This window comes from Leptinotarsa decemlineata, unplaced genomic scaffold (assembly GCF_025532065.1).
Source record: "Leptinotarsa decemlineata unplaced genomic scaffold, Ldec_3_MD MMD2_tig00003736_RagTag_RagTag, whole genome shotgun sequence".
NCBI lineage: Eukaryota > Metazoa > Arthropoda > Insecta > Coleoptera > Chrysomelidae > Leptinotarsa > Leptinotarsa decemlineata.
The window spans coordinates 3,473,592-3,484,397 of record NW_027412593.1 but is presented as its reverse complement, the minus strand read 5'-3'; the positions used below and the strand labels follow the sequence as shown (position 1 = coordinate 3,484,397).

The window sequence follows — 10,806 nt, the reverse complement described above, 5'->3', positions numbered from 1 at the left end:
AAAACACTTCATCGTGAGATTTTTACTAAACAATTTTATAAAATCGCAATACGTGTTTCGCCATGAAATGGCTTTTTCGAGCATATCTTTACTAACTATATTCTACATATTGAATGCTTGATATATCTTATTTCACAATTTGAAGTACCTACATTTCAAGTACCTGATTTCAACCTATGTTTGTGATGAATTAAGTTACCTGAGTTTATGTCCCAGTTACCACATTTGAAAAAATATTTATTAACGGGGAGTTATTCAATTCTAATTGATCATTCAGTATAATACCCGTATTCCTGAATCTATTGATTTCTAAACATTCTGTAAGATTTGAGTTTCGAACTCTTCTCTTCTGTATGTAACACATCGTCCTTCCTTCATGTCCTTCTGCTAAAAGGTGGTTCGTAAATGTGAGATTGGTCTTCCTACTTACAAAACTACTTCTATTTTCTTTGATTCTTTGGGAAAATATTCTCCCTGTTTGGCCCATATACAGTTTTGAGCAAGCGCCACAATCAGCTTATATTACCAAAAAACTATAAAAGCAAGCCACGGACCTGGTCTACCCAAATTCAAGATGGGATGACGTCAGTTATCTCACCATTGTCTTATTTGCGTGAACCAACCAAAAATATTGCCAATTTTTTGAAGAGAGAATGCGTAAAGGTAGGTAGGTTACAAAACGAATGATATTCTGAGTAAATATATTAAAATCAATAAAGACTTCGGTGTCGGATAGATCAGGAGTATATAAGCTGACTTGTGGCTCTTGCCCAAAATTGTATATCGGCCAAACAGGGAGAATATTTTCCCGTAGAATTGAAGAGCATATACGTTGTTTTGCAAATAGAGAAATCAATTCCACATTTGCAAATCACCTTTTAGCAGGAGATGAGTTCTATCGTGAATGTGTTACATTTAGATCAGGAGAGTTTAAAACTGAATCTTCTAGAATATCAATACATTCTATTGTGTATTTTGTTTCAAATCTGTGTACTAAGTGTAAAATGCAAAAATTTTCAATTCATCCAGGAGTATTGATAGTATGTTGTTTCGTTTTTGAATGGATCAGTTTTAATCCCCTCCTGAAAAGTGGACATTTTTTACTTATGTGCTTATTCCCTCTATACGCAGAATTATCGGTGTAGTATCGCGATCGCTCCAGTGTACACTTGATTAGTTGCTTTCAATATGTATGCACGATTATGAGTGATCGGTGTCAAATCAGGATCGGGTTGCTTATCGAATCACCTGTTGGATGTCTTATCGTATCGCTACAGTGGAAACCACGAGTCTTCATGTACATCTGGACGACCCATCAATTTCCATAATGGGGGACATTAAAGTAGTATCATTAAATTATTTCCTTGTGTTCGTTATTCTGTTATCTTGTTATCGTATTCTAATTGGTTTTAAGTTCCCCTTTCAGTAATCCAAAAACGATACGAACGCTCATTATGACATACACACGTAAATAGCTCGCTGAACTTTGCAGCTATTTGGAAAACTTATTTTATATCAAATATGTGCTTGAAACACTCAAATAAAGTTCATAGATTACGCCAACAAAAATACTTACCAAATAACCGTCATTACGTGTATCGAGAAATGAACCCAATCAGTCTTGCTAAAAAAAGAGGTATTACTGACATCGAAGTACCTTTCAAAATTCTGAATGAGTTGACCGATACCACTTCAATATTACATTTCACAATATCCTACCCGATATTACCAACTGTTGATTTTGTATTTGACAAATACAAATCACTTCATGAATTTCCCTCTGCATCGTTGTCTGAAGAGTAATAACTCTATTTCAAATATTATAAACATTGATATTTGTTTTGATTTCGTTACTACCTTTTTATTCGAATTAAACAAACAAATCTTCTCCCTTCTCGGATGCGTAATTTGTTACGTACTTTTATCATTGCGTGCAATATTTATTTTCTTTCCTCAAAGTAGCTTTCCAATTATACGCGGGCTGTTAAAAAAATAAGATGGCTGTTCAAATTTCGGAAGCTACATATATTCGATAAGCAACTTTTTTTCCTGTTGGTACACATTGATGAAAGGCATAAAAAATTAGAAGTGTTCTGCGTGTTCAGCGATTATTTTCTATCGACAAAGAACTGATAAAAAAATTTCCCACAAATTTTTGAAATGTTGACAGTGGCAAATGGTAAAAAAAGGGATCGGTGCAAGAACCCGCCAAAGGCCAAATTGTTCAAAAATCAGATTATTGAATGTTTTGGGCAATAAAATGCTGCTGCATCGTTTGTTGCAATAGCTTACTTCAAAAAGTCATTATAAAAAGATTTTGTAAACACAAAGTCGCCTTTTGCCCAAAACGAAATGGTTATTCGAAGCCACGTTTGGGTATGTTGGAAGCAAGAATGTGTCATGTACTTCACATAGCTGGTTTTTCCTTCAAACAAAACCTTAACCTAACCTTAAAAATTTGCGAGTGATTGGAGCAATGGTGCATTCGTGTGTATCAATTATTTCATTTCAAAATATGAGTACTCAGTATGAAGAAAGTGGGGAAGATCCCTTTCATTAATCAGATGATAGTGATCAAGATCCTGATTTTGTAGAAAAGCCGGGAAATAGTGGAAAATCAAAATATAGACCAATATTACATATTGCCGCTGATGATATTATATCAAGTAGTGATGAACAATGTATGATTTTATGATTGTATTTTGAGCAATATCTACTTATTTTATAATAATATTTCAGGCAATAATTTGACAGGAGAAACGTCGCTGAACAAAGATGTAAAAAGCGCAAAAAAACTCCATCAAATTGAAAGAGAAACCAAAGAAAACTGAATAAGAATACGGGAAAAGAATACGTTTCAAGTGCAGGAAGAGTGGTTACAGCAAAAATGCAGGGACCCAGGTGCGAGTACCATAAAATTTGTTATGATAAATTCACAGAGTTGGAAAGAGATACAATTTTCAATTAGTATTATCAAATGGTTGACAAACGTGTCCATGATAGCTACTTAGGGTCTTTGATTGTTGCAAAACAGGTGAAACAAAGGTATCAAGAATCGGATGGTCTTAGAAAACAATATTCATACTACTATTACATCAAAGTTGGAACAAGAGAAGTCGTTTGTTGTACCGCTTTCTGTATTTTACACGCCATAGTCAGATCACACGTCATGAGAATATCACAAGTTTATGCTTCGGGGTGTTTTTTGGCACCCACCACAATCGACGAAGAAGCTTCCCAACGAGAGATTCACATTATTCAAGAGGTAATAATACGAAGAAAACTTATCTTTCCGCCGTACTGAATGTCAGAAAAATGCATGAACTTTACCTCCAGAAGTATGAACCAGAAAGCTACAGACTCCTCAAAGGCAATCAGAAAATAAAATCTAAAGTGTCATAAGACTTCTACTATAGATATTTAACAGAAAACTTGAATATTTCTTTCGGATATCCACGTAGTGATATGTGTTCCACATGTGACACTTTCAAAATACGAATAGATCATACCGACAACCCAGAAAAGAAGCAGTCCATGATTCAACATAAGGAGCTACATTTACGGAAAGCACAAGCGTTCTACGATAACCTGAAAGCTGAAACTGAATTAGCAAAGACGAATGAAACAGTGGATGTTATTTGCTTTGATTATTAGCAGAATATACCGTTTCCTGTACTGACTACTGGACAAATTTTTACTCTCGACAAATTTTGGTGTTCAATCAGTGCTTTCATTCCTGCTCTGACAATAAGTCTGTCAACTATATGTTCAATGAAACAGTGGCCAAAAAATGTTGCATTGAGACAGTCTTATTCTTTCATCATATCATTGAGGAATATGTTGATGAAAATGTTACCGCTTTATATATTTTCACCGATAACTGCGCTGGCCAAAATAAAAATGCTGTTATGTTACATTTTTTTGATGACCTTAGTTGGTAGCGGTAGATTTCTCAAGATAATCCATCACTTACACGAACATAGTTTATTACCGTGTGATCCAAATTTCGGTAAAATAGGACAAAGAAAGCGTAAAAAAGAGCTCTTGTATGTTCCTGAAGAATGGTATGATTTAGTAGAGAACTGCGGTGAAAATTTTATTGTCGAGAGAGTTTCTCAAAGTATGATATTCGACTTTAAATCTTACTCACAGCCACACTTTGAGAAGTCAGCAGTTGTTAACAAGACGCCATTTATACTTTCCAAATGCAGGGTATTGTTGTACGATGCTAAAAATCCTCAACAAGTGTCTGTTGGATGCAACCATTCCACTGAATATTTGATGCCATATGTTTTATTGGAAGTTGAAGGTACTATTCCTGATTTAGAGAAGGTACCCCGAGCATACCATGAGAAGTTACCTCTGAAGAATAAAAAATATGACAGCATCATCCCATTGGTTAGAAAGAACGTCCCAGCTATACACTTACCATTTTATGACAGCATCAAATGAGAGGAAGATCAGGAAAGCGATTCCGAGTAGCCAGTAACTTCACACTGAAGTTTTGTTTCACTTCAAATATATAAGAGATTATATTAATATCTTTAATAGTTTTATTTGAGCATTAATGTATTTTTTTTGTTTCGTGTCCTATTTTTCTACCATTTTGGTAACAAAAAGGTGCTATGTGAGTACTTCCGACGAATTTATAAAAAAACTAAAGTGAATTTTGAGTTGAAAACAAACACTATGGATCACAAGTTCATTCATGGTATCATAACAGTCTTCAGTTTCCATTAAAAATCATGCTAACACCTCCTCGACGTTATTCTCACTTCTCTCGAAATTATCTAATGAGAACATAACAGGTTCTTGCACCGAGCCCTTCAATTGTAGTCTGAGTCACGAAAATGTTAATAAGTGGTACAAGTTCTTCACAATAAAATCGAGAAGATGTAAATGACGACGCTCGCCCTGGAAGCCCCAGCACATCAACAGCCGATTGAAAGGAGAAAATGAATCATCGAATCACTATTAGAGAAGTTGCCAAAGATGTCGGCATATCGGTTGGCTCATGCCATGCAATTTTTTTGAAAATTTTGAGCATGAAGCGTGTGACGGCGAAGTTGGTTCCAAAATTGCTGTATTTTGAATCAAAAACCGACGCATGAGCATCGCTCAAGGATTGTTGAACGACTTCAACGACGATCCAGATTCGAATTGATGGATGCAGCTGTTATCATGAGTTAGGAAATCATCATGTGAAATAAGAATTGAAAATTTCTATGTTTTTACCACTTCCGTTTGTAACTAACGTTACTGCAGTTTCGTCCAATAAGGACATTTTCAAACTTATACAATCAACTAAGAATTACTGACTACATTATCCCTTATGTAACAGCACTGTAGTTGATAATAGAGGTACTTAGCTCAATTGAGTACAAGAATTTTGTTCACTTGTGACAATGTGGATACGCTAGATCAATTTGATTATTGATCATTGATCAAATTGATCTACTTTACTCACCGAAGTTTTCAAACCATTCCTTGGGATGCAACCACAAGTTTTCGAATCTGAAAGACACGAAAATTTTGCTCTATACAAGGAAGGGTTGAAAACTCAATAGTTTGGAATCTTCGGAACCTCATAAGCATAAAAATTGCAGGTGCAGCCTGTTGAATGATCAAACCGGTTTACTCACCGGTTTTCAAATTAGCGGATCCCCTAGTAAACAAAATTCAGGTACTCAAATAAGTGATATAAAACATAGAAAGTTTCAATTCTCATTTTTTATAATCCGGATTTGCCTGAAAAGGCCATAACTGGTTACAAGTCATGGGTATATGGTTATGACACGAGAACACAGTCCAATCGTCCCAATGGAAGAGCTCACGAGAACCAAGACCGAAAAAAGCACGCCAAGTTTGCTGAAAGGTCAACGTTTTGGTGACTGTTTCCTCTAATTACCGTGGCGTACTGCATTAGGAGTTCTTGTCAAATGATTGTACGGTCCACTGAGAAATCTGAAAAACGTTCAAAAAAGTGCATATCAGAACTGCTTTGAAGATTGGAAAAAACAATGCTGGCACAAGTTTATTATATCTGAGGGAAACCACTTTGGAGATGACAAAATAGAAATCGCTGAGTAAATGAATATCTTTTGGGAAAAATGGAAATTCACCGAATTTTTTTAATGGAGAACATAAATGTGAATGCTGCTTTTGGGTTTTTTCGTCAATTTTGGTTATTGCGATAATGTAGGTTGGTCGGTAGCCAGGAGGTTCGACGTGGGTGCTTTGTTCACTCACTCGAATTGACTGCCATGTTGGTCGGTGGTTTGAACCCTACTCTGAAAGATCGATTTTCACTTGCTATCGTCCAACCCGTGTTAGGAATCGCACGTTAAAAGGTAAGACTTTGTTAATCCTTAAATCGCACAAGTTTCGACTTCTGAGGGATGTCGCTCGTAGGGGCGCGACAACTGGTTACCGGAAAAACAGACTTCAAACAGATTTTTTTTTCAAACAGAAACAGATTTGTGAGTTGGCGCATTGTCTTCGTGAAACAACACATTTTTCTTAGCCAAATGCGACCATTTTTGCTTGATTTTTTCACTCAAACGTTGCAATCAGTGCGTATAATACTTGCTGTTGATAGTTTCACCTTTTTTAAGACAAGCAGTGTAAATTATTCCACGCGCATCCTAGAAAACCGATGTCATGACCTGGCCTGCAGATGAAATGGCCTTCGCTATATAGATTGTGTACTTTCTAAATCGTTGACAAAGTACTATTAGCCAGACTCATTCGTCTGGAGAAAAAAATGAAACTTGTACCGCAGGAACAGTTTGGATCCAGGCAGAGTCGTAATACAACCTCAAAACTGGTCCGACTGGTCCACGGAATAAAGGAGGCCTTTCACCATAAGGAGAATACATTCATCGTTCTGTTGGATATACAAAAAGGCTTCGACACCGTTCGAATAGAGGGATTTATCGCGAAAATTTGAAAGGCATGCCCTTGTACATCATAGGAATCTTAGACTCTTATCTGGTCAATTGGAAATGTAGGGTTAGTATTCACCAAGCTATTTCTACGGATATTTCAAAGAGAGCAAGGGTGTGATCTCGTCTATCCCCACACTTTTATTCTCTCTCTATATATATACGATTCCCCCATGTTCGCGAAAACGAATGTAGGCATGGATGCAGATGATACTTCCGTATATGACCATTCATTTTGAAGCAAAGAAGCAACACGCCAAATTCAGAAACATCTAGACCCGTTATTCGTAGCTTGAAAAGAGAGGAATAAGATAGGACCAATTCCGACAAAGACTGAACTTGTTAATTCCATGAAGAAATTCACCGATGTGAAGATCTTCAAGAAATTGATAATTCAAGGAAATTGCGTGGAAGAACAGAGAAGTTCATCCTGGATGAACGCTTGAATTTTTTCCGAAGACAAAACAATAGCACTACAGGAAAATCCTTAAGGCGCTCTTAGAGCGGTACCTGTGCGGAAGTAGCGATTCATATTGGATTTGAATCGCTGGAAATTAAATCAATTTGGAAAAACGCTCTTAGGAAGTTTATTTCACATAAACACCGTTCTCCAAATGGAAGACTTGTTATACTGTGAAGTTCGAAGTGTACTGAGTTGAACCTCAAAATGATGAGCAGCCAAAGTCCCTCGCGTATTTCTGATATATACCGCTCTTGATGGAATCAAATGTGCACTTGAACACTTCAGGTGAAAGTATCTATAGAAGAGAGAAAAATTTCCAATCCTTCTTCAATGTTCCAGTCTATCAAGATTGCACGCGATGTTCGCGTCTCCACTCAGACGGATGGCTCTTCTTTGGATGGAATCCAGCAACTTCAGGGTATATTTGGGGGCAGAGCATGAGAACAATTAATACTCTAAAGAAGGTCTGATCCGAGGTTTATACAGCATCAAAAGTTGTTGAGGTGTGTACAGTTTTCTGGTTCGGAACATTGTTCTGAGCTTTTGAAAAACAGCCTTTGCAATTTCAGCGACATGATTGTGCCAAGACCCCCAACAAACTTTTCGAAGCAAAAAGCGGAATCGTCCAACCTGACATTATATCCGGTTCGAAGACATTTGTCTTTTTGGAGAAAACTGATGCCTGGGTTTTTGTGGCATTGAATTGAACCTGGTTACTTTTACCCCTATTCGAAATCACTTTCAGATCCTCTTTAAGATATGCAACCTCCTGCTGCCGGTGAAGATATCCTGGAATCCAAATGGAATAACGGGACAAGTGTGCTACCGTCAGCAAAGCAATATATTGGAATCTCGGTTTATTTCAGAAAGTCGTTGATATACAGTAAAAAGAGGGTTGAAGACAATACGGATCCTTGGGAAACACCAGTGTTGATGTAGAAAGTATTCGAGATATATCGACGCCTACTTGCAGGAAACGTTCTTTCAGGAAGCTGGAAAGCCATACACAAAAATGATCCGACAATTCATAGCACAGAAGTTTGGCCAGCGAACCCTCATGCCACACACGGTCTAAGGCTTCAGAAAAATCAGCCGCAACAGCTTTCGATCCTCCATCTTTCTTGATTGTCTCTATGATTTTTGATGTCATTGATAGCACAGCGACTGGCTATAGTTATTTGAAAGATTTTTCTTGTATTTTTTGGGAATAGACTGAACGCGAGCAATCTTTCAACAGAAAGGAATAACTCCTTTTTTTATAAGACAGGTTGGAAAGTCTGCAAAATACTGGTACGAGTTCATTTGCGCACTTTTTAAGTACGATGACGGGCACTCAAGGCCAGACGCCTTGTTAATATTGAGCTGTTTCAAAATCCGCCTGACAAGACGCTGTCAAGAAGTAATTTTCGGCATTGTGGATTCTAATTTGGGAATAGTGGGTGGTGCCTTTCCCAGAAAATCGACTATGCAGTGAGACGCAAATTGTTCAGCAACTGGATTTGCTTTTTTCATGGCTGCTGTTGCGATTGATCCATCTGCTCGTGTTAGTGGTGGACAAACCTAGTTCGGTTTTCGACACTGGGATTGTAGAGCCACTGCCGGAAGGCAAGATTTTTAGTGGCGACAGTTTGCTCGCAATTTTTGTTGAACCAAGGTTCCCGTTCGAAGGTTGTAGCATTGAGAAAGGAATATATGGATCCATGGATGATGGAATAACTTCCGTGACTTTAGATGCACAGATTGATGGATCTTTAGAGCTGAAACAAACATCCAGCTGGAGGAAATTTCAGAAATGAACATGAAAATCTTACTATTCAGCTGATCTGCAATGCCAAACTTTGCGCGGCTTAGATTGTGCCCCAACATTCATCGGTAATTCACTCAACACTGAAATGATTTTGTGGTCTGATCATCCCAATGGAGACCTTACGGTGACTGTGTTAATTTCTGAATTAGTTGTTAGGGATAGATCCAGATGACTAGTTTATTCTCCATCACATTCAAGTTTGGCAATTCAGAGAGCGGGAGCGGCGATTAAGGGAAACCACCCTCTCATCGCACGAAATTCCAAACTGAGTGTTGACAACAAGCTACTGATATACAAACGAGTTATCAGACCAGTCATTTTGTATGATTGTTCAGTATTCTATAGCCTCAAGAGGACTCCATTGAGGAGACTCGAGACGATGCAGAATAGCGTGACCAATTGCGATACGCTATGTCTAACCCCTGCGAGACAGCGGAAGTCGAGCAGATTACGGACCTCATCCGACGGCTTGCTTAAAAACACTTCAACTGGTTTTATTCGAAAAGACCACTAACTAGTACAAACACAGCAGTTCGAGCATATCATAATCAGCCCCGCCAACATGGCGGGATGATTTTTGAAGCACTCTTCCGTTTGTAAGTTCATAAAAGAAGTGGCATAGAAAAGTTAGTATAGACAATCTGTGTTGGTTTTATCATGAACTTCTTTCAGGAGTATCCAGCCAAATACGACAACGACAGTTACATTTCCATGAGAGCGACCTGAATATTAAATTCTTGTAAGGCATAAGCCTTGTCGGCAGGAGACATAGGACTCAGTCGTTTTTTTTCATGAAGTCTGCATTTGGGGGTGAGCATCAACCCGCTAACACCGCAGGGGGCGTTTCTTAATGCCTCCCCACTGCCTTGAAATGAAGATGTGTACATAGTACATTTCAATCAAAAGAATTGTGATTCGAACATGACTATGAAATTTATCAACAAAGAGTAATTTTTTGTGAAAGATATAATAATTATCAGGCGACTTTTCTGATGAAAATATCCATGAAGATCGACAAAAACTGTAAAATGTAGTTCAAGTCATCTCCTGTTGATGCTAAGTTGTTTAGTGAAGTGCGTGACCTGATGTGACGAAAGTGTTTTCGATAGATAAATAACCACACATAAAACCATGGAAAAATTACTTTCGGAAGTGATATATGAAATGGACAATGATAAATGAAGTTTTAAGCGGCGCTATGACGAAAGTACTCACATAATAATAAAAAAACGCCAGAAATTGTAGTGATTACAGATAGATTATCCTAATCAGTACACAGAAAAACATTGTGAAAAATCGCTGGAAAAAAAAGAAAATATTGTGGAAGTTATCACAATATATTGGAGATATTTCTAGTGCTCAATAAAGATCGACAAAATTTGTAAGATACAGATCTGTTGATACTAACTCAGTTTGTGAAATGTGTAATGTGATGTGAGGAAAGTGTTTGCGATAGATAAATGTAACAAATCCTGTCAAGACCCCACAAAAATCCATGAAAAATAAATAGTGAGAGTGAAACATTGAATGAGCGATGAGTTTTTGGCAAAGAAAAGAGAAGAGTAGAAGAACCTGGCGCCATGACGAAAGTA

The 10,806-nt window shown here is 37.4% G+C and overlaps 1 protein-coding gene across 1 annotated transcript in view; it reads right to left on the bottom strand.

Moving 5' to 3' along the window:
• The window catches only part of LOC111512836 (orexin/Hypocretin receptor type 1), a 409,012-nt gene that overhangs the window by 229,114 nt on the left and 169,092 nt on the right, over window positions 1-10,806 (bottom strand). The gene's annotated exons all lie outside the window — the stretch shown is intronic.